The sequence below is a fragment of the Mustela erminea genome, chromosome 16, assembly GCF_009829155.1.
Source record: "Mustela erminea isolate mMusErm1 chromosome 16, mMusErm1.Pri, whole genome shotgun sequence".
In the NCBI taxonomy this organism is placed as follows: Eukaryota; Metazoa; Chordata; class Mammalia; order Carnivora; family Mustelidae; genus Mustela; species Mustela erminea.
This window is the reverse complement of record NC_045629.1, coordinates 41483-65674: the sequence shown is the minus strand read 5'-3', so window position 1 is coordinate 65674 and position 24192 is coordinate 41483. Positions and strand designations below refer to the sequence as shown.

Genomic DNA, 24192 nt, shown 5'->3' with positions numbered 1-24192 from the left:
CAAATAAGTCGGTCTGCGAAATGAAATCTCATTTACAGTCTCCTAGCTGGGCAGAAGCATTTTTCATTTCTCTAATCCCTGGCTTATATAGTGGGTGTAATATGACATGGTTCTATCTGTGCTGGACCTTTCTAAGGCACTTTCTAAGTGCCCCACTTCAGCCTCCCTCCCCAGGGCCTCAATGCTGTTCGGGGAATTGGGAAAGTCAGAGACACACCTTCTGCTCTCATGCTCATGTCATTAACCACACAGGAGAAGTTTATATCCATGAACTTCTACCTTATACCTCCTCTCTGAGGCTGGAGGAAGGGCTTGATGCCTCGTTGAAGAATATTCCATCAAGTATCCATAAGAATAATGATATCAGGCTAGAGTGAAGTATTCCCTAACACACTTAGGAGAAAGTCACACTCAGCTCACCACTCGTTTCCCGATACTTCAGTTATTTTTCTAAACCATGTGGAACTCCCTCACTCTCACCGGTTACACTGGTCACCATACACTTACATTTAAAACTCCCTCAAACTTTGGGGTGCCTGGGTGGCTCAGCTGGTTAAGTGTCTGCCTTCAGCTCAGGTCATGATCTCAGGGTCCTGGGATCAAGTCCCTCATTGAGGGCTTCCCTGCTCAGTGGCAAGTCTGCTTCTCCCTCTCCCTGTACCCCCGCCCCACCTGCTCATGCACTGTGTGTGTGTGTGTGTGTGTGTGTGTGTGTGTGTGTGTGTGTCAAATAAATAAATGGTCTTGAAACTCCCTCACATGTAACTGTGTGTAAGAGGTAGCCCCTGGGGCATGCTTCATGCAGTCTGTCCTGGGTTTGACAGCCCGTTTCCTCTCTAAGCAAAGTCGCTGTGTTCCTGAGTGCCCATGTGAGGAATGCAGTTGGTGGAAGGGTGGGGATGTTTAGGGATCCTGCTGAGGAGCCACTGGCCATGCCCCACTTCCACCTGGGCCCCCCTGGTGACCAGGATTCCTCATCTCCCACCTCTCCCCCATCCTCATGGGATGGCTGCAGGGGATGACCTGCTGGAGGAACATCTCAGAGAGATCCGGAACCTGAGCCAGCACCTGGAGGAGTCCATATGCATCAAAGACCGGCTTCGGGAGCCGCTTGAACACCGGCTCAGCTGTGCAGCCTGTGGGAGTGGTAGGAGAGGCCCAGAGCCGCCCACGCTATCACGACTGGGGAGCCTCTGGAGGCTGGGCTTCACACTTTCCAAAGCATGTGATGGGCTTTCCTCTACTTGCTCCTTCCAAACAGTCCAGCAAGGCAGGTGGGGCAGGTGCTCTTATCCTCACTTAGAGCTAAGAAAGAACTTTCCTCCTGGCAGAGCTAACGAGGTGTGTCTGCAGGACATCTGACTTCCCAGCCCATCGTTAGTCTGCCCGTATATGTGCCTGCTGACCTCTCTGCCTTGTCATGGGATTGGCAAGTGGTGGAGCCTGCTCAGTGGGTGCTCTCCCGCAGCCACTCACCAAGGCGGCTGTTCTCCCAACAATCTCCTCTCGGGCTGGGGTCCCTTGGAGGCCATTCCTTCTACATGCCCTTGTTCTGCCCCCAGCACCAAGGGGACTCCTGGGACAAGAGCCTCTGGCACAGCTTCAGCTAGGGCACATGGTGGGGCCTGCACAGAAACCAGACATTTGGCTCACCAGGCTTGGGGTCCAGGCCTTGGGGACCCAGGCACTCCTGCTGGGATGGGACAGTATTTCTGAAGGGACAGAATGGGTAGTTTCTGGAAATCATCTGTTACCCTAATGTGTAATGTGTCTGCTTACAATTTGTGGGACAGGATCTACCTCCATTTTCTACAGCCCCAGCCTGGAACCCACACCTCAGCTCTACAACGAGAACAGAGTCCTTAAGGAAGAAAACCAGAGCCTTCAGACTCAGCTGAGTTATGTTTCTAGAGGTGGGTGGTAAAAGCCACACACTTCACTCCTTCCTGGTCCCTTTCTTCCTGGCCACACCAAACACCTTTTGAAGCCAAGAGAAGAAGGTGGAGATAACAGCTAACCAGATCCACCAATCCAAAGTCCCATGCAGTTCTCAGTCTAGAAGGGGCTACTTCCTGAGAGGTCCCAACCATGGGCCCTCATGCTCTGAGGTTCTAGGGACAAAGATAGCCCTAGCAAACCCACCACCTCTGTGCAACCAATCTGATACTCAGATACTCAGTCATTAGTTATGAACTGGATACCAGTTAGGTGTCCGTTCTCCCTGTCCAGACTTTACTGCAGCCTCATGTGTCTCTCCTGGTACTGAGCTGCCATCCCTGTCTCCTCACTGCTTCCCCTCACTCACCCACACTGGGATCCTCTCTGCTCAGTAATCCTCAGGACTCTCTGCCTGGAAGCACCAGCCAGATGTCCTCCAGAGCGTTTCCAACACTATTCAATGGGCATCCAAGGGAGGGAGGACATCATTTCCTCTGTGACCTGGGGGCAGCTGACCTTAGTGTCAATTGACTTGATCAAATCAGTATATGGTCAATAAAAATTATATTTATCTGCAAATATTTATTGAATAGCCATGAAAGACTAATACTTTCCTAAAGGATTAAGCCCAGAATGAAAGAATGTTGTGGAACAGGAAGAGACAACAAGTGATGTTTCTCAATCTGCCTCTTTGGAGCAGGAAGATGTGAGGGGAAAGGTCACTGATGGGGAAGTTACGAGACGTCACAGAGAAGAGAGAAGACACAACTGCTAAACCACCATTGCATGCCGGGACAGGCTAGCACAGACCTCAGTGGGGAGAAGTCACTAAGATGTGGACAAGCATGGTGGGCCATGCCCAGGGACCTCCCCCTGGTAGACTGACAGCTCTTGCAGCCTGGTTCTCAGAGCCCCTGTCCTTAGTCTCTGGGAAATCATGCAGGTAATTCCACAAGCCCAGAAAAGGACAGATGTCCCCATTTTCAAATTGATGAATATAATACATTCTAAAAACTGTAGGCAAGAAGTCTTGATGTTGCTCTTTGGCAAAATTAAAAAAGGGATTATCACACAGAGGGTGTATGAACTTAGAAAATAGTGACCATTAGAAACCACACTGTTTGGGGCACCTGGTGGCTCGGTGGGTTAAGACCTCTGCCTTAGGCTTAGGTCATGATCCCCTGCTCTCTGCTCAGCGGGGAGTCTACTTCCCCCTTATTCTCTGCCTGCCTCTCTGCCTCCTTGTGATCTCTGTCTGTCAAATAAATAAATAGAATCTTTGGGAAAAAGAAAAGAAAAGAAAAGAAAAGAAAAGAAAAGAAAAGAAAAGAAAAGAAAAGAAAGAAAACACAGCTTTTGGGGCACCTGGGTGGCTCAGTTGGTTAAACACCTGCCTTTGGCTCAGATCATGATGCCTGGGTCCTGGGATTGGATCCCCTGCTCAGCAGGGAAAGGAGTCTGTTTCTCTCTCTCCCTCTGCTTCCTCCCTTCTGCTCCTGCTCTGTCTCTCTCTCTCTCACATAAATAAATAAATTCTCTAAGAAAAGGGAGGAAGGAAGGAAGGAAGGAAGGAAGGAAGGAAAGAAGGAAAAAAAGAAACCACAGCGTTTTCTCTAATAAAAGGGTAGACCTTATGAAAGCAGATGATCAAGGGCATTGCAAAGATGGAGGCTCCACATTCCCCAGAGCATGCGGATGTAGTGAGCTGACACCCTCTGCTTTTCTGAGCAGCTGCGGCATCAGCTTGCTTTCCCGTTGCCTTAGTTCTGCACATCAGGATGGAGGAGCTTGGTTGGGCTCCTTGTCCAGCCAGCCTCTGTCCCCACAGTGTAAGCTGTCCTGTATTCTGCTCCTCAGAGTGCTTCCAGGAGACATGGAATGCCTGAGGGAGGCCCTGCTGTCCTCGTGATCTTGACTTCAAGAGGGGAGATGGAGCTGGAGCGCCAAAAGGGGGAATGGCAGCAGCTTCTGGAAGACTTGGAGAAGCAACAGGAGATCTTGCATTTCCAGGAGGAATGCCTGTACCTCTAGGAAAAAGACTCCAGGTAAGGGGGAGCCCAATAAGAAGGAAGGGGGCCCTGTTTTTAGATTTAATGGGGGTATTGACAAGACAGGTATTGGAGCCTTTGGGGGCCCTCAGTTTCCCCTCTGCTATTCCTGATTTATGGATGAATTCGAGCAGAAGGAAGGACTTCTCTGAGAATGCCTTTTCACTCCAAAGTTGGGAGAGTAAAACCCTATTTTGGAAGGTTCAGCATATCAGGGGCGCCTGTGTGGCTCAGTCAGTTAAGTGTCTGGCTGTTGATTTTGGCTCAGGTCATGATCTCGGGGTCATGAGAATGAACCCTGTGCTGGGTCTGGCGCTCAACTTGGAGTCTGCTTGGGGTTCTTTCCCTCCTCTTCTGCTCCTCCTACCGCTTGCAGGCAAGTGATCTCTGTCTCTCTCAGATCAATCTTTAAAAAAAAAAAAGGGGGCGGTCAGCATATCAGATCCTGGAGAAAAAAAAAATGTTTTCATCCTCCCCATTAGTTTAAGGATGTTGGTCTCACTGAAATGTAGGAGGCATCCCCACCAGCCCTCATGCACATCCCCGACACAAACCCTATGACTGCCTATCACCAGGAATAGAGCACCATCGGGGCAGGAAGAATACGGAGCTTGCATTTCTGCTCCCAACTAACGCAGCTAATGGCATGACATCAAGCAAAGTTACTTCACGTCTCATAGCCTCTGTTTCCACATCTGTAAAGTAAAAGTAATGGTCTTTTACTGGTTGACATCTAAGGCTAAAGCCCCGTGATGTGAAGGTTGGCTGACAGCAGGTAGCCTGGAGGGGCCGAGGGGCACCAGACACTCAGCAGGCCCTTGCCTCCCCCATGCAGGCTGCAGCACACGCTTGCCCTCCTGCAGCAGCAGTGTGAGGAGAAACAGCAGCTCTTCCAGTCCCTCCAGTCAGAGCTACAGATTGACGAGGCACTTTATGGCAATTTCAAGAAAGAGCTGAAAGGTATGTGTTCTCACTCTCCCCTCCCCGGTGAGCTCCTTGCTCTTGCTTAGGATTCTGGTGCCCTTACCTTGGGAGTTGTAGAGCTCTGGAAAACTACAGAGTTCTGCCTCAGCCAGGTCTGGGGCTCCCAGTAAGAACAAAGTGTTTCTCTCATGTCCAAAGCCCAGAGGTTGGTGACATGTGCAAGATCCAGCCGAGACATCCTTAAAAGTAGTCGGACAAGAGTCCAACTCTGCCTGCCTAGGTGGCCAGAGAAAAGTTGAGCAAAGTATAGGTTATACAGTGATTAAAAAAAAATTCAAAGAACTGTCCTGATGGCACCATAATGTGAGAAGCTCTTGAATATTGTGACTAATACATATTGCCCCCATGCAGCCAGTACGGTGGGCACCCTGCTCCTACCCTGACTCATTCCCCAGGGAGAAAGTTAAAAGATGCACATTTACAGAAATACCTCTGTTAAGATCTAAATTCCAAGCCTGGATTTAAATTTTAAACTGTTTTATGAGGACTTTTTGCCACCTGCTAAAATACTGATCTAATGTTGGAGAATCTTCTTCTATTTCCCCATTGTCGTTCAAATGGGGGAGGGTATTGTAAACATCAAGTTAATAACTCAAACCAGGCTGAAACAGAGTACTGATGTCAATATGATGAAATTTAGAAAAGATTGGGGTGCCTGGGTGGCTCAGGGGGTGAAGCCTCTGCCTTCATCTTAAGTCATGATATCAGGGTCCTGGCATCAAGCCCACATCAGGTTCTCTGCTCGGCAGAGAGCCTGCTCCCGCCTCTCTCTCTGACTGCCTTTCTGCCTGCTTGTGATCTCTGTCAAATAAATCAATAAAATATTTTAAAAATAAAAGAAATTTAGAAAATATAAAAAAGAAACCCTGACCTTGATTAAAAATATCAGTGATAGAGGTACAGAATTAGGAGGACTGGCTCTCTAGCCGTTCATGGACTTAAGAATAGGGAGTTACTTAGAAACCGGCTGAGACAAGGAACTTGTAGGCAAAGGTTGCTACAAAAACCAGTTCAACCTGAGACCACAGTAGGGTGAGAGACCTTGTCAGAAATATTATTAGACTGTGGGACACCATCTTGTAAAAGGGACTTTGGCAAACCAGGGAGCAAAGGGAAGACAGGAGCCACCATGCCGGGTGACCAGAAATCTTGAACTGTCGGAGAAACTAAACAATTTTCGGCCTGGACAAGATCACAAGGAGATGAGAACTGGTTTTAAATATTTGAAGAACTATCAGGTGAAAAAGAGCTGTTGTGTTTGGCATCCCTTTAGAGGTCTGATCAAGGGTCATCAAAGGGTAAAGAGCAGTAGAATTTGGACTTAGATCATTCTTATGGCTTCCTGACCACTAGAGATTTTGAGTGATGGAATTGCTGGTTTGTGAAGGAATAAGCCTCTCCTCCAAGCCCCTTTAAATAGAAGGGGATGACTTGTCAAGAATCCCATAGAAATAGCTCTTGCTTGGGATGTGTCTAAGCCTTTCAATTCTATTTTTTTTTATTATCTGTTTTAAAATTCCTTAAGCAATACAGAATTTTCAATATTCAGCCAAATTTGAATTTTCATAAAACCTGATTGGATTTCCTAACTTGCTGATGAGAAGGTAAACCAGAACTTGAAGAAGTATCAGGGGCACCGCAGGCTGAGAGAATAACTTCTGTGCACTCCTGGTAGCATCAGGTCCAGACTTCCCCGTGGGAGAGCTTTGTATCAGGGAGTGTGAGAAGTCCGGTCAGTTGAGAAGGCTGCTGTTATACAGAGGAGCTATGAAGTACCATGGAAGTTTACATTCAACAGAGTGGACCATGGAAAATGAGTACGTTTTTCCAAACAAAACATATACTTGATGGCAACAGAACTCTCAGACTAGTGGGACACACTGGTGTCAGAAGACACTCAAATCAGGGAAACCCACTGAATGGGTGTAGTTATAGGGTATTTACATGAGGAGAGTCTGATCTAAGGTGCCGTTGGGAAGATAAAGAGGAATGGATAGAAGAAAAAATTTTTAGAAAGAAGTAAATCTTTGTGAGAATTTAGATATAGGGGAAGAAAGAAAGGAAGGAGCTTCATGGAGCTTTGGGGTTGGTAGATACTAACCATAGACTGCAGGTGCCCCGTGAGGACTTCTCAGGGGGAGTTGCCTCCTACCTCATGACCTCCGGCCTCCTTATAAGATGCTATAGCAGTATTTGGATACTATGGTGCTTATAAAAACATAATGCAAATGAGTAAAAATGGAAAATATGGGATGTTTCCAGAAAATTTCTCATAGTAAACTCTAATCCTTTATAACTTATAGTAACGACTTAGAGAAGCCTTTCTCTACTAACTTCTTGGGAGCATTTTTTTCGTTTGTAAATTCAGTATGTTTTTTTTTTCCTTTCAGTTTTGTTTTTATATGACAGAGGAAAAAAAATCCATTCATCCTGACTTCATCCTACGTCATACCTCTCCTTTCTTATAGTTGTTTTAGGAGTCATTTCAAAGCTCCTACCTCTAAAGCCCCATACTTTCTTATCCTTAATTCTGTAATCTCATGAGAACCATGAATTCTTGTGATAGCTCTTTCATATACTCATTTGGTCACAAAACCTGTCTGAACTGACCAAAATGGTATTCACAGACTTGACTTAACCCCACTCAGTGGTAATGTTCACTCAGTGGTAATGTTCACTCAGAAATTTGAATGTATTTGCCTAAAGGCCTGTGGCCCAGAGGCAACCTGGTGTATGGGCTACATGAGAGATGGCGTACAGATCCTATGGCCTTCCTAAACACCAAAACAAATTCTACTTTTTGAAATGTATTTGGCTTCAAGCTTTCAGATAAGATATGTGGTTTTGTAGAATATTTATTAGCTGTTTTCATACCTAGTACAAAGAAACAGACTGTGGTAGCAAATAGAGATTTAAAAACAAAACAAAACAAAACAAAAAACAGTCTCTTCAATAAATGGTGCTGGGAAAACTGGACAGCTATATGTAGAAGAATGAAACTCGACCATTCTCTTACACTGTACACAAAGATAAACTCAAAATGAATAAAAGACCTCAATGTGAGACAGGAATCCATCAGAATCCTAGAGGAGAATATAGGCAGTAATCTCTTTGATATCAGCCACAGCAACTTCTTTCAAGATATGTCTCCAAAGCCTAAGCAAACAAAAGCGAAAATAAACTTTTGGGACTTCATCAAAATCAAAAGCTTCTGCACAGCAAAGGAAACAGTCAAGAAAACAAAGAGGCAACCCATGGAATGGGAGAAGATATTTGCAAATGACAGTACAGACAAAAGGTTGATATCCAGGATCTATAAAGAACTCCTCAAACTCAACACACACAAAACAGACAATCATATCAAAAAATGGGCAGAAGATATGGACAGACACTTCTTCCATGAAGACATACAAATGGCTATCAGACACATGAAAAAATGTTCTTCAACACTAGCTCTCAGGGAGATTCAAATTAAAACCACATTGAGATATCACCTTAACACCAGTTAGAATGGCCAAAATTAACAAGACAGGAAACAATATGTGTTGGAGGGGATGTGGAGAAAGGGGAACCCTCTTACACTGCTGGTGGGAATGCAAGTTGGTGCAGCCTCTTTGGAGAACAATGTGGAGATTCCTCAAGAAATTAAAACTAGAACTTCCCTATGACCCTGCTATTGCACTACTTGGTATTTACCCCAAGGATACAGATATTGTGAAAAGAAGGGCCATCTGTACCCCAATGTTTATAGCAGCAATGGCCACAGTTGCCAAACTGTGGAAAGAACCAAGATGCTCTTCAATGGATGAAGAGATAAGGAAGATGTGGAACATATACACTATGGAGTATTATGCCTCCATCAGAAAGGATGAATACCCAACTTTTGTAGCAACAAAAATCTCTTCCAGGACTGGAAAATATTATGCTGAGTGAAATAAGTCAAGCAGAGAGAGTCAATTATCATATGGTTTCACTTATTTGTAGAACATAACAAATAGCATGGAGGTCAAGGGGAGATGGAGAGGAGAAGGGATTTGAGGGAAATTGGAAGGGGAGGTGAACCATGAGAGACTATGGACTCTGAGAAACAATCTGAGGGGTCTGAAGGGGCAGGGGGTGGGAGGTTGAGGGAACCAGCTGGTGGGTATTGGAGAGGGCACATATTGCATGGAGCACTGGGTGTGGTGCAAAAACAATGAATACTGTTACACTGAAAATAAATAAAAATAATTTTTTAAAAAAGTGAAAGTTATGAAAAGCCTTATTCTATGCCAAGTATTAGAAGTTAGACTAGCCAGCCAGGGGAACAAGGCTCAGGCAAAGTGAAAGTTATGTAAAGCTTTATTCTATGCCAAGCATTAGATGTCAGACTGACTGGCCATGGCCGCCTCCAAAGAGAGAAACTCCCCTTGGTCTTACAGGCTAGTTTTTATAGGGCACAACCGCAGACCTCTAAGTATGTGGCTTTGGCTGATTGGATGTCTCCTACCTGTGTGTTTTAGTAATGGTTACCTGGAACCAATACTAGTAACTGCTGAGGCATTTATTAAACAACAAAATGGCCTTGTTTTAAGGTATGTGTTTTAGCAATGGTTACCCGGAACTGGTATCAGTAACTGCTGAGGCATTTATTAAACAACAAAATGGCTACCTAGGCAACATGGAATCACTATGGCTAAGTAGGCCCAGGCAGGCCCTATGGGTTTAACAGGTTTTAATGTGGAATCAGCCCCAACAGAGGCAGCTGCATCCCAAATGCGTTGCCTGGGGCCCTGAGAGGACAGTGGGGTCCGGAGCAGAAAGGAATGCCCTGGAGGAGTGTTCTGACAAATGCCTGGAAAAGCTTGGATCTGAGCCACCAGACCCCTTCTCTCTCTCTTCTTTCAGCTGCCACCTGGGATGCCTGTCTCCAGGTCCCTTTGAGCAGTGAGCTCAGCCACCTGGTGGCAGAGATCTGAGCTTTGCGAGGGCAGCTGGAGCAAAGCATCCAGGTGAACAGCTGTCTGAGATTGCAGCTGGAGCACCAGTTGGATGGCAGTGGGAGCAAAACTGGCCTCAGCCTCTCCTCACCCACCAGGAGGACCCTGGAAACAAGCAACCACTCTTCCAAGGTAGGAAGCAGGGGGACCAGGAAGCCCGTGAGCAATGGGGCAGTGGCCAGGATGTCTGTGTTGGAAGGGATCTTCCCTCTTCCATACTCCTTAAGGTCCAGGTGAAATCAGAGGCATTTCAATCTCCAACCTTGGGTGAGAGGGTGGGATTTAGGGTCCCAGCTGGTTCGGGCCCCAGATTCTGAGTTTGCAGGTACAGGTTGCTTGCCTTGGGCAAGGTGTTTGAAGTCCCCAGGTACTGAAGCCTTACTTTCCTCATTTTCAAGGTGAGGACAATAATCATATGTATCTTATGGACAATCATATGCATGTTATATGGTAATATGGTAATTAAGCCTTAAGTGCAATAATTTACAAGTGCCTGACATGGTAAGCATTGCTCAACAGTTAATAGCTTGTATTTGTGGAGTGCTTTAAAATTTACCATGAGTTTTCAAACAATTTTCCAAACTGTTTCATCTGAGGTAAGGGAGGTTTTACCTTTGTATTTCAACATGGGAAAACTTTGGGATTGAGACATTAACCAGCTAAGACCCGACCCAGGATTCGAACTGGATGTTTTTATTTCCAGCTGCTGGCCTTCCTCCTCACGTCCTTCCTCCTCACCAGCCTCTGTCTTGGTATCGTTTGCCTTCCAGTTTCCCATTCCCTGATATGAGGGGAGCTCAGCTGAGTGGAAACCATTCCTGTTCCGAAGGCAATGCTGGTTGTGGAAAGCAAGGGGATAATAGCTCCCTTTATTCCCAGCGGCTGTCATCTCCTCCCCTCCCCTCCGCATCTGCCCTTCCAGATACTGCCTTGCCTGCTCTCTCCCTCTCTTCTCAATGTCCTTCATCCAGCCCCCTTCGCCCAGCTTCAGTCTGAATGTTAGTACTGTCCCCACTCCATCTTGACACACTCATTTCAACTTATTCTTTTCTTTTTTTAATTAGCCATCTCCTCTCACCCCCAGGACACTATTTTCAATTTTATTTCAGTAGGAGCCATTTCTGCTCAGGATTCTCTAAAGATGAGCTTTCAGACATGTTCCTGCCTGCTCTTCCTGGGGCATGTTAATCCTTAGCTTTTCCCCCCAGTCCTTTTGGATTTTCACTAATTAGGCACTGACTTGTCAAATGAAGTCACATTCCCAATATCCTGTGTTGTGGCCATTAGATGAGAAAGTGTCACGTGAACTGTGTCCCATAGTAACTGCTCAGCCACAGTAGGGTGGATGGCTGGCTCTCTCTGGGGAGCCGTGATGGTTGTAGTGTTCAGTTATAACTCCCTGCTCTGCCCTTGTGGCCAGCTTTCCTCCATCACTGCGTCCCCACAACCCCAGCCAGGACTCAGCCCCAGTGACTCCAACACTGTGACTGCTCCTTACCCACCACAATGGCCTGAGCTGGAGAGCTGGTTCTAGGCCACCTCCTGAGCAGGACTTCCTGCCTTCTCTGATATTTTCCAATTCTTCCACTGTAGAATTGCTGCCTGGTCTCCAGGAGGGTGTCTCTAACCTGCCATGCCTTCTGTCTCTACCCTTCTCATCCTGCTACATTTTTCCCATCACTAACTCATCAGAATGGTGATTGGAATGCTAATTTAATTGCCCACAAGTCCATTCATACTTTGATTCAGTATTTTTGACACATATACTACACATATTTGATGTGGAAATATTAGGGTTCAGAGCTCAAGAAAGAATTCTTGAGACATTTTCTGTGCAAAAAGTTCTTTTTATGATAGCACAGGGACAGGACCAGTGGGCAGAAAGAGTGGCACTGGGGTTGTGAGGAGCCATTGATTATATAGTTTGGAACTGGGGGAGCTACAGGCAAAGGGAAGTTTCTGAAAGGACTTTAATATGCTAAAGAAGACTCATGACATCCTGGAGGCCTGACTTTTGTCAAGCTAAGACTGTTTTTTCCCTCTAGTAGGTCATTAAGTTTAAGACAGTTGGGGTTCCTGTAATGTCTTATTCTGCCTGCCTTAAGGGTTTGTCAATGGACTACAGGTTATAAGGAAATTTAACTTTATGTACATTTCCTTTTGCCTTTGTTCTCCACATCATAGGTTTAGTCACAAGGCAGTGTATTAAAAATTGCACACACACACCCACACACCCACACACAAAATTGCACACATAATTATATTATATAAAATTATATAAAATATAATTATATAAAATGTGGGCTAGAAAAATGCACCTAATAATCTTTCAAACCAGAAGTTGCTTCTCATGGAGCTCGCTTCCATTAAAGGGACATGTTCTTGTTCCAAACTAAGGGATTTGTTTGCTGTTCCTTACCGTCGTGGTTGGGGTATAATGAGGACAATCCATGCTACCTTAGGTCTCTGATGGTGATGACTAGGCTGTGCGTGGGTTTGCTTAGTGTGGTTCCAGGGTTCCTGAAAATTGTTGTTGTCTTTACAACCTAGACTCCATTGCTTCCTCTCCAGTCCGAGATGTTGGCATGAACTCTCCAGTGCTCACATTCCCTAGCCTTTCTTCTGCTGCTCCTGGCTCAGCACCACCATTTTCAAGAGGACAAATGGTAAATATGGCAATGGAAGGATTCAGGGATTGATGATGGAGAATTACCAATACAAGTAGCCTTTGGTTACTAAAGGGCACATTACCTGAATGTAGAGATTTTTCTTCTTGGGTCCCAAAGTCTTTAGCCCTACTCATTGCACCTTCTGTGGCCCCCTGTTTTGCCATTATTCTTCCTCCTCTGTGGTTTTCCTATTGCTCTGTTGTGCTTCACTGCATGGTGATCTCTCTGTCCTTGAAAGTGCTCGCTGTGTCCAGCTTAATTTCTTTGTCTGTGTCTTCTTTTTAAAAATGGGTTTTTTAAAATTATTTTATTTTATTATTTTATTTTTTCAGTGCTCCAAGATTCATTGTTTATGCACCACACCCAGTGCTCCATGAAATATGTGCTTTCCTTAATACCCACCACTAGGCTCTCCCAACCCCTCACCTCCCTCCCTTCCAGAACCCTTAGTTTGTCTGTGTCTTCTTAACTGGAAATTTAAAATTTTTTATTAGAATAATATTTGTCCTGGATATTTCATTTGTCAGTAAGGATAAAATTTTGCCTCCTGGCAATTTGATCATTATGAGATGATGTAAGAAAGATCATAAAACCATAGAATCTGAACTGGAAGAGATTATGCTGAGTGAGATAAGTCAAGCAGAGAGAGTCAATTATCATATGGTTTCATTTATTTGTGGAACATAACAAATAGCATGGAGGACAAGGGGAGATGGAGAGGAGAAGGGAGTTGAGGGAAATTGGAAGGGGATGTGAACCATGAGAGACTATGGACTCTGAAAAACAATCTGAGGGTTTTGAAGTGGATGGGGATGAGAGGTTGGGGGAACCAGGTGGTGGGTATTATAGAGGGCACGGATGGCATGGAGCACTGGGTGTGGGTTAAAAACAATGAATACTGTTATGCTTAAAAGAAATAAAAAATTAAAAACAAACAAACAAACAAACAAAAAAACCCATAGAACCCAGAAATCTATGGACTTCACACCTGGCTTGTACTTTTCCCAGAGTGCCTTTCCTATTCCTGGCCTCTTTACTCCTTAATGTCTATTTTAGAATGAAGTGGACTGAGGATATGCTCATCACTGTGGATTCTATGTTGTTCTGGTCTTGTTTTTCAGAGCTGGATTTGGATGCTTCTCCAGTGATGAAGAATCCTCCCAAGCTGGAGGGCGAAGTTACTGATGGCTCCTTTGCCAATAAGCATGGCCACCATGTCATTGGCCACATTGATGACTACAGCACCTTAAGACATCAGATAGGGGAGGGCAAACTGCTGGTCAAAAAGATAGCAGATCTTGTGAGATCAGCCTGCACCTTCCCTGGCCTTGAAACTCAGGGCACAGAGGTAATCACACTGTAGGTCTTAAGTGCTCCTTTTCCTTGTGTACTTTTTCTTTCTGATCTTAGCTCCTTCTCCCGCTACTTATCTCCCATAACTGAGTCTACATCTTCTGCTTACACTCAGCTGGGCTTTTCTTCTCCATCTCCTGTTTTCACTATACACTCTGCCCTGACTGACATTTCCTCTAAGAAACACAGAAGAGTCAGAAGAGAATTGTCATCCTCATCTGTAGGGGATTTGCTGAGTATTGGCTTATGTGTCGTGCTCTACTGAGCACCCTTTGCTCACTTATTATCTGGTCCAGTCACCCTGGCACATGATCATCCATCGGCAGAGTAAAAGCACTTAATCAGGTGGCTGGAAATTCAGGATTTGCATCTGCATGGGCCACATGTCGTGGAAGGGGCGAAGCCTGGCAGCCATGGGATTTCTCTGGGCAGACTGAGCAGGGCAGGGAAGCTGGCAGTGCACCTTCTCAGAGCGCTACCCTGTTCAGAGACCAGGTACCAGCTGCTGTGCTGTTTGAGGCACTGGAGGTGCATGGATGTGCAGGGACAGCCCTGTCTTCAAGAGCCTCCACCCCAGAGAGAAGGCCACATATCCAAGTAAATAAGGACAACAGGGGGTCTGGGCTCAGTGTCAGAAGCCATCCTCTGAGTTGGGAGGATGCAAATACAGAAGGGGTTCTTGGGCCAGGCAAGGAAAGTCACAGCCTCCTGGAGGAACCACTGGTGAGATACACAGCTTCTCTGGGTGGTGGAGGATAGCATCCCAGGTGAAGGGAATGGCATCATAGTCCTTGGAGCTACAAATGGTTCAGCCCAGTTGAAGCAGAAGGTATGATTTAGAGATATGCATGGGGGTGCCAAAGCAAAAATCAGGGGCCTTAGACCTGAGATCATGGAGCAGGACTAAGAGCTTACAGAGAGTATGAGAGAAGTCAGAATCTAGTGATTCTTACAAATTGGAGGTCACTGTTGAAGTGGAGATCCAGGGCTTCCAGGTTTAAAAACGGTTTCACATGTTCAAACAGGCCCATGCCTGTGCCTCACTCATGAGGGAAAACTGAGCCCTGTGCTGGGAGAGCTGGAGCAGGGGGCAGAGAATGATCTCTCAGTCTGGTGCCCAGGGCAATCTCCCCCTTCTCCCAGGTGCCTGGCAGCAAAGGCATCCATGAACTTGGGAGCACTGCCCAGGCCCTGCAGCACATGCTGGACGAGTTGGCCTCCCTCCTCGCCATGTTCTGATGAGTGGCCCTGCCCAGCTCCCCCAGCCCTGCCCTTTCTGACAGCACAGTGAGTGGCAGCCTCCTTCATTGCTTCTGCCCCAAATGCCATTCTGCCCCCTCAGTTCCCAAGTCCTAAAGGTCAGGAGCTGGACAGTTGAGTTGGGACGGGGGACCTTAGAGGAGCGTCCCCGGGGGAAGACCTGTTATCTGTGGTGGCGGTTGGCAGGGCAGGTCCTACGACATCCCTTCTCCCACCGTGTTTGGGTTCTTCCACTTTCTGAACATAGCTGAGCCGCAAAATGTAGGGACCTGTGAAAATGTCGACACCTCCTTTTCCTGTGCCATCCCCACAGAATGTCACCATGAGATGAGCAGCTTCCTGGAGCCACCCACTGCATCCCACACACAGCCTTCCTCCACATCTCTGGGCCAGGCCTGGAAGAGCCAGCCTCCCCACAACCAGGTGCTCTCAGATATGAGGCCTGGACTCTGGTTGGGGGGAGTGTGGACAGGAAATTATCTCCATATCCCCCTTCCAGCCCTGCCTCGGAGCATGAGGGCAGATTAAAGCACTAACACCTTATGGGCCCCAACTATGCTGGTTCTGAGGCAGAAGGTGTTCTGCCATCTTGAAGTTGTTCCAAAGATTTACAGAATCACACAGTCTCCCCAGGCAAAACACACCCAGCTAGTGAGTCTTATCCATGAGTCCCCGGTACTAGAACCAATGTCAGCACTGAATGTGTGCTCTTGGTCCACCGCTGGGAGTCCTGGCACTGCCCAGGGATCAGGGCCTCTATAGCCACAGGAGTGGAGGCCCGTGTCCATGTGCGTGGGGGCTCCCGGGGTCTCAGTATGCTGACCTAATGGCCTTGGTCTAAGCTGGCCTCAGCTGGAGCCTTCTAGTGTCTCTTGGAGGGACTCCAGTCCAGAAATCATTGAGAGGATTGTAGAATCCTGCTTTTGATTTTCAAGAGCCACAAAGCATCGGGTGATTGAGGCCTTCTGACCTGTGACAGAGAGACTGTTTCTCTTCCCCAGGGACATTCCCTGCAAAGGGAACTTCTGGAACTGAGAACCAGACTGTCCAAACAGGAGAGTGTCCTGCAGAACACAGAGCGTCTGAAGCCCACCAACCAACAGAAGGAGAGCATGCAGCAGTTCATCTTTAATCAGTGTGGGTGCCCCTGAGGCAGGGGATGAGGAGGAAAGTAGGGGTGAGAGGACTTCCAGGCTCCCCACTTGTGCTGCCGATGGGACCCTAACCAGACAGACTGGGTGGGGTGGGGAGGAGGGCTGCAGACCAGTGTGATGTCCCCAAAACTCCTGTGCCATGAGTAACTGGGGATGCAGAGGGAGGGGTGTATGGGGGCAGCAAGAGACCCTGATGTGAGCCGCCAGAAAGACACCCTTTGGAACACACTAGGCAAGTATGACCACAGATGGTCACGTCTACCTATTGGGCTGTTTTGTTGTTTTAGTAACCAGGACACATGATGTTTTGAAGAAGGCAAGGACTAGTTTGGAGGTAAGGACACCACTGCACCTGCCAGAGCCACAGAACCCAGCCCAAATCCATCCCCACCTGTCTCCAGAGTCTGCAGATGATCCCCGACCCACTCTGATCTTACAGGAGATTTCCAGTACATACCTAGGACTCAGGTCCGCACTAAATGTCCTTCTAGCTTCGCTCCCCATCACCTCTCCCAACCCAGTCCCTTCCCTGCCATCTCATCTCCCTGTGACATCGTGACCCTCTTCTCTCCTCACCGCACTTCTTCCCTCCTTTAGGCCAAGTCAGGAGTCCGAGGAAAACAAGTGAGTTGATTCCCAAGACAAGAGGACATGGGGAGTATGCCTCTGAATTGGCTTCTAGGAAAGGGGCTCTGGGGCCAGCTCTAGTGTTTCCTGTAGCCCTTTTCACTTCATAAAAAAATAAACTGGAGATGCGATCAAATCGGTTGATTCTGTTCCACACTCTATTGGCAGAGAATAGCCATTCAATCTTTTTTTTTTTTTTTTTAATTTTTTTTTTTATTTGAAATCAACTTTTTTTTTTTTATTTCCAGCATAACAGTATTCATTATTTTTGCACCACACCCCGTGCTCCATGCAATCCGTGCCCTCTATAATACCCACCACCTGGTACCCCAACCTCCCACCCCCCGTCCCTTCAAAACCCTCAGATTGTTTTTCAGAGTCCATAGTCTCTCATGGTTCACCTCCCCTTCCAATTTCCCCCAACTCCCTTCAATCTTGATCTTTCTTTTTCCAAAGAAAACCATTGGGTCTTCTTGACCTAAAAGAGAATTTGATAATTAATAAAAATGAAACTTGAAGGGAAACATTTTATGTATATGGCAGGTATTTTGTACCTTTACTTGAAATACTAACCTGATCCCTAGCAAGTAAGCTGAAGTGTACCAAATGGCTTGTAAATCAGAAACTAAACCTTTAGGGGAACCTGGGTGGCTCAGGCAGTTGAGCATCTGACTTGATCTTGGCTCAGGTCTTGATCTCAGGGTTGAGGCTTCAAGCCCTGTGTTGGGCTCCACGCTAGCCATGGAGATTCCTTAAAAAGGAATAGGGAAAGAAGCTAAACCCTTCACTGGACGTTAAAGTTCTGCCATAAGTAATTGGACCTTTTCCTCAGAATGTCCCTTATGTAGCCTGATAGAATATTAATCCCATGGTGTGAAAATGGGTTGGGCCATGACTTCACTCTCCCCTCCAAACTTTTTTCTTTTTCTAATTCCCTTTTTTCCTACTCTAATGATTTCTTTCCTGAGACTCTTTAGAAGAACACATACAAGATGGCCTTTGTAAAGTCTTATTCCTGTCCCAGCAAAGGTAACCCAACAGCCCCACACACCCACTGGCTTCCTCATGTTTGGAAGTTTCCTCTGCACTTTGCAGAGACCAATGGAAAGGTCGTGAGGCCTGTATTCCAATCCCAGGCTTGTCACTAACTGGTTCTGTGGCCTTGGCCCATCCATCTGTAAGAGGTGGCAGTAGGGGCTGTTGGAGCTCCCTGCTGATGGGGCCCCTCCCTCTCCTCATTAAGTACATGGGACATGAACTGAACAGGGGGCTTCCCTGCATTACATCCTCTCCTTCCTACAACAGGCTGTTTCTTCATGGGCATGTTTCATACTAAGTGCTTCGGTTCCTGGGAGGTCACAGAAGCCATCTTTTTGTTCCAAGTGAACTAGGGAGTGGACTGGCCAGTGAAGAGGGAGTGTGTGATCTGAGCACCTCATGTGCAGTGGCTCTGAGCATGGTTGTCTCCTGCCCAAGGTGATGGGAAACTTCCCTCTCACCTGGTGCCATGAGGGGCTCCTCAAGTCCACACCCCCTCCCCTGCGCTTACCCTTCTGACAGGTTCTTGCTGAGCTCCTGGCTCAGCACCCCCTCCTAGTGATCACTGCAGTTCAGGGAGCCACCAGCAGAACCTGATACTAGGTTCTCACCTTATCATATTTCTGTCTCCAGGTGAAGTCCCTAAGGGCGCTGCCATGCACCCCGGTCTTGTGACCCTTGCCTTCCAGGAGCCCCGGAAGAAAAGGAACCACTGGAGGTCCTTCAAACAGCAGGAAGACTGGGCCTTCCCCACTTTGGTGCAGATTCTCAATCTGCTGAGGAGACTTGGAGCCCAGTCCTCCACACCTGCCAGAGGGTCCCATCCTCTTCCCGGTGGAGGAGGATGAAGGGCAGCCAGCCTCTCCTGTGGCTGAGGAACACCACCCACCCGGGGCTGCTCATCCAAGCATTGGTCTGTAGAGGAGCTCCTGACAATGCTTCTGCACACCTCACTGGCCTGGGAACTGGCCACAGCCAGTCCTTGCTCCAATGCCTGCCCGAAGATGGTCAGCTCAGGGAACACAGGACCCTGCTTCCTACAGATGGGACCTCTGATCCCCACACAGGAGCTCCTCAGCCCGTTCCAAAGCCCATGAGTGACAGCAGTGCCCTGAGGTCCAGTAGGCCTCAGCCAGCACAACTCCCAGATCCATGCTTCCCTGGGTCTGGCTTAGCCCGGCCAACTTTTGGCTGGGCATCCTTCTACACCACGGCTCCTGAGTGCTTCAAATGTTCCTGGTGAAATCAATGGCTTCCCATGTGCCATCTCCTGCTTAGCCTAGCACCTCCTAGTTCCCTTCTTTTATGATCTCCAAAGTGTGGCCACCTCAGTCTGAATACGCTGTTCCCTTTCATCACCCTAACTCCTCTCTGGGGAACTCGGGCTCAGGGCCAGCCCAAGCCCATTGAAAGTCCTGTACAACAAACCAGTTATCATTTTTAAGTGGCAACCAAGAAGCCCCAGTTGTGGGAGAGCCTAGTCTGTGTCCTGACAGTGTTCTAGAAGGCATGTACGTGTGTATAAATGTACGACAGATATTTATATGTGTTGCTATAGTAATTGTCGAGGGCAACATAAGTGGCGGATAGGGTCTGTTAGAGGAAATGAAACGTAGTCCTTTTGGCGACTATGAAAGTAAAATGTGTACAAAGAAGTAAAAGGTTTTTCTTCACCTGCTCTGTTTCTGATTTTGGCACCAGTCTCTAGGCTGAGCATGTAAGAGTAGGAAAGACACACTGTCCCTAAGAAGGTCATAGACTACTGCTGAAGTCTAAGTTTAAAAGGAGTTTTGCCTTCTCCATCACTTTTTAAGAATCCCCAATCTAAAAATATTAGAGAGTGGTTCTTAGGTTTGGAGAGCCTTAGAATCAGCAGTGGAGATCATAGGAGCCATTTCCTGGACTCCAATCCCAAGTATTTCATTGGTGGGTGGCCCAAGAATCTGCATTTCTTACACAAATACCCCCAGGTGATTCTTTTCTTTCTTTTTTTTTTTTCCTTTTTGGTTTCAGAGGGTTTTTTTGTGTTTTTTTTTTTTAGCCTTTTAAAAAAAAAATTCTTTACAGTGTTCCAAATTCATTGTTTATGCACCACACCCAGTGGTCCATGCAATGCATGCCCTCCATAATAGCCACCACCAGGCTAACACAGCATTCCACCCCCCTCCCCTCCAAAACCTTCAGACTGTTTCTCAAAGTGACAGTCTCTTATGGTTCATCTCCCTCTCCAATTTCCCCCAACTCCCGTCTCCTCTCCAGCTCCCCATGCCCTTCATGTTATTCCTTATGCTTCACAAATAAGTGAAACCATATAATTGACTCTGCTTGACTTATTTCACTCAGCATAATCTCCTCCAGTCCCATCCTAAGTCATCCTTCCTGATGGAGACATTATACTCCATAGAGTATATGGACCATGTCTTTCTTATCCATTCATCCGTTGAAGGACATCTTGGTTCTTTCCAGTTTGGCGACTGTGGCCATTGCTGCTATGAACATTGGGGTACAGATGGCCCTTATTTTCACCATCTGTATCTTACCCCAGATGATTCTGATGCAGACCACAGTTTAAAACTGTTCTTCTCCAACATTATAGAGTTGTTTCACTTCGATTGATAACCTTTCTCTGAAAAGTGTATAAGTCCTCCATAAATGTTGGCACAGAGATCTGCAAATATTCCTTGGGAAGAGTCCTTAGTTATGTTCTTTTACTTTCCAAGAATTACTATAAAGCTATCACTCCACAATTATTCCGGACAACAACAAACAAAACCCTCAAATAGTATCTCACAACCATCACCACCACAGTGACCAGTAACAGAAAGACCCAAGAAAAGACTCCCACCTGAGGTAAGGATGCCCCCTATTTTATTAGTCGATGGAGTGACTCCACATCAGCTCTCCCACTCTGTTGTTCAAGTATTTCCACGGAGGCCTTTAGCTGTCAATACAGAGGAACTCACTGGCCCAATCGGCTGAATGTTGGTAAGCTATTAAGGCAAAGAAACCAAGCGTGAGACCATGTCGCCCTGTGGATATTCCAGCATCCCAGCGATTCCTCTTCCATCTTTGTGCCACCAGGGCTGCTGCACTCTGATGGGATAGTCAGTAATCGGTGAAGAACTCAGATACTGCTTCTACAAAATTCATTTTAAGTACATAACATTTAGGAAAGCAACAGTGTATGATATCATATTAACCTCACTCCACTCAGGATCCAGTCATAGATCAGTTGCTTTTCACCCTTTGTGAAAGGCTGAAAAGTAGCTTCATGCCTTAAGAGAACTCGTTACAACAAAAATGTACCTCTGATGGGAACATTGTCCAATATTCACCTCTTTGTAAGTTATGTCCTAATCCTTCCTGTGAGAGTAACAGAGCCCACTCTTGAAATGTCTTTCTGTGTGGCCACCAATGTGGCCATTTCACTTGGCATAATTCCCATAAGAACCTGGCTGAGCCCATGCAGGGAGCAGACTGTGAATCCCACAGAAAAGAATGGAAAGCAAAAAGATGGCAGGTGATGAGGAGAGCAAATGCCAGTGAAATGTAAGTAATAGTAAATTTCCTTACAGTCTCTTTTAACACCTAAAAATCCCTTTGGAAAAGTCTGTATCTCCACCCTCCACCCCCAACATACAGTATATGATCAATCACTCCTCAAAATCCCAGGGCACCTCTTCCTGTCCAGGAGTCCTGTCCCTGAACTTTAATAAAAACATGTTTTTTGCCCTGAAGACGCCTCAAAAATTATTTCTTGACCATTTGCTCCTGGCCCACATCATATCAGCAGGTACCTAAAAGTAAGACAAAAGCACGAATAAAACTAGCTCTTGTCCTGTGGACCTAAGACAGAAAACCTGCAATCTGAGAGGTTTGAATTGGTGGCGAGGAGACCCCTGACGTCATGGATGGGGCATGTCTGATGTAAATCAGTTACCATTAGGCCACAGTTCTGGGCCAGAGAATTCCTGGGGCAGAGGATGTAGCAGTGCTGTAGCTTCCACTGTATTAGGGAGACTCCTGTGGAGGGTGAGGATGCTTGGGGCAGGAATGGCTGCTGAGGGTTTTGGGGTGTTGGTTGGCAAGTGAGCGTGTGTGCAGGGTGGACAGCGGGTGAGGCTAGTGTGGGGTGGAGGCAGAGGCGGAGAAGGTCATACTTACCCAGCAGGGGAGATAACATGATCAAGCAGGTTGTTTTGTCAGGATGAGGCTTGTCAATTGCACTGCCGATGTGCTGATCCCTGAGATTTCCCCAAATGTGGGAAACTCGACTCCATAATTTATGGTAGTGGGGGAACTGCATTTGCCCTTTCCCCGGGTAATAGGTGTTCAATAATAGAATGTTCTGATTTTTAATTTTTTCTTACAGCTTTATCTTTTAAGAGAACGTTTATAGGTGTTGCTGTTTTAGCGGTACCACTTACTCAGTAAATGCGTGATTTATAACCCACTTAACTACATTGCTGGTTGATGGTCTTTCTCACCGGAGACACCCAAGAGTCCTCTATGCACAGTTTTCAGGAAAAGATTGGGCCTCTTGTTTTTCTTGAGCAGCGTGCCTGGTGTTCTTTAATATTTTGTGTGATTCTGCTTATGTTTTGGTGTCTTGCAGTCCCAGGATCTAGGCGAAGAAGGGGCTTTCTTTTTTTATTTGTTTGTTTGTTTGTTTTGTTTTGTTTTGTTTTAAATTAATTTATTTATTTTCAGAAAAACAGTATTCATTATTTTTATTCACCACACCCAGTGGTCCATGCAATCCGTGTCCTCTATAATACCCACGACCTTGTACCCCAACCTCCCACCCCCCCGCCACTTCAAACCCCTCAGATACTTTTTCAGAGTCCATAGTCTCTCATGATTCACCTCCCCTTCCAATTTATCCCAACTCCCTTCTCCTCTCTAACACCCCTTGTCCTCCATGATATTTGTTATGCTCCACAAATAAGTGAAACCATATGATAATTGACTCTCTCTGCTTGACTTATTTCACTCAGCATAATCTCTTCCAGTCCCGTCCATGTTGCTACAAAAGTTGGGTATTCGTCCTTTCTGATGGAGGCATAATACTCCATAGTGTATATGGACCACATTTCCTTATCCATTCATCCGTTGAAGGGCATCTTGGTTCTTTCCATAGTTTGGCGACCGTGGCCAATTGCTGCTATAAACATTGGGGTACAGATGGCCCTTCTTTTCACTACATCTGTATCTTTGAAGAAGGGGCTTTCTTTCACTCCCCAGGGAACACAAGCCAGAGTCTGTCCACCTCCGCTGTCCTCTGGCTCCCTTTTGCCACCAGCACCCTACAAAGCCTCACACAGTCCCCAGACTCCCTATCCTTAATCAGGCCACTTCTTACCCTTGGCAGCCTTCCTCCAGAGGGCCCTTCAGAGAATATAGGCCTTGGAACTTGACATGCTTTTGTTCATTTATTTAAGTTTATTTAAGCAATCTTTATACCCAGCGGAGGTGAGGGGATCCCAAGCTCAGGACTCCTAGATCCAGACTCTGGTGTTCTCTGGACTGAGCCAGCCCAACGACCCTTGATAGGCTTCTAAAGAGGCATATCTGTCTACTTGCAAAGGACCCATTCAGTTGGCACTATAGACATTTCCCAGACAGCAGCTTAGCTCTTGGGCAAGGAACGGTGGGCCTTCTGCTTGCTCTCAGGCTCAAGGGAAAACTGTCCTCACAGCTGTGTTGCTTTTTAAATCCAAGCTTGAAAGGGTTTCTGTGTTTGTGCTTTCACTGGAGCTGGGGCTTTTTCCCGTGTAAAAGCCTTTATTCAGACCCTACATTTATGCTTTCAAACTTTGATTTTTACTTGGGGGGGCACACCAGTAGGGTCTTACAGGAAGTGGTTTACTCTTCTGGACCATTTAATAAATCATTAAAGATACACTCGAAATGTTTCCAAGTAATTTAAATGCATCACTAAACACTTTATATTACAGAAAACAAACAAACAAAAAATGCAGCAACCAACATGATAGCATTCACATTGTGTGGCATCCCATCTGATGGTTTGAGGTCTGCAGACAAGCAGGGGAAATGAACCTTCATGAGGAGATGGGTCACTCATCTGAAAATGAAATGATTCTCACTAAGGTGAGAATCACCAAAGGACAAAAAAGCGTTT

General features: G+C 46.4%; 1 non-coding gene and 1 pseudogene across 1 annotated transcript; both read left to right on the top strand.

The window, feature by feature from the left end:
- LOC116575493 overlaps nt 1–15429 on the top strand; it is a 45547-nt pseudogene extending 30118 nt beyond the window's left edge.
- A 6777-nt stretch (nt 15430–22206) lies between these two features.
- On the top strand, nt 22207–22371 carry LOC116575621. The gene has a single exon (XR_004279878.1). It is a non-coding gene; the product is annotated as a U1 spliceosomal RNA (small nuclear RNA).
- Nucleotides 22372–24192: the final 1821 nt, after the last annotated feature.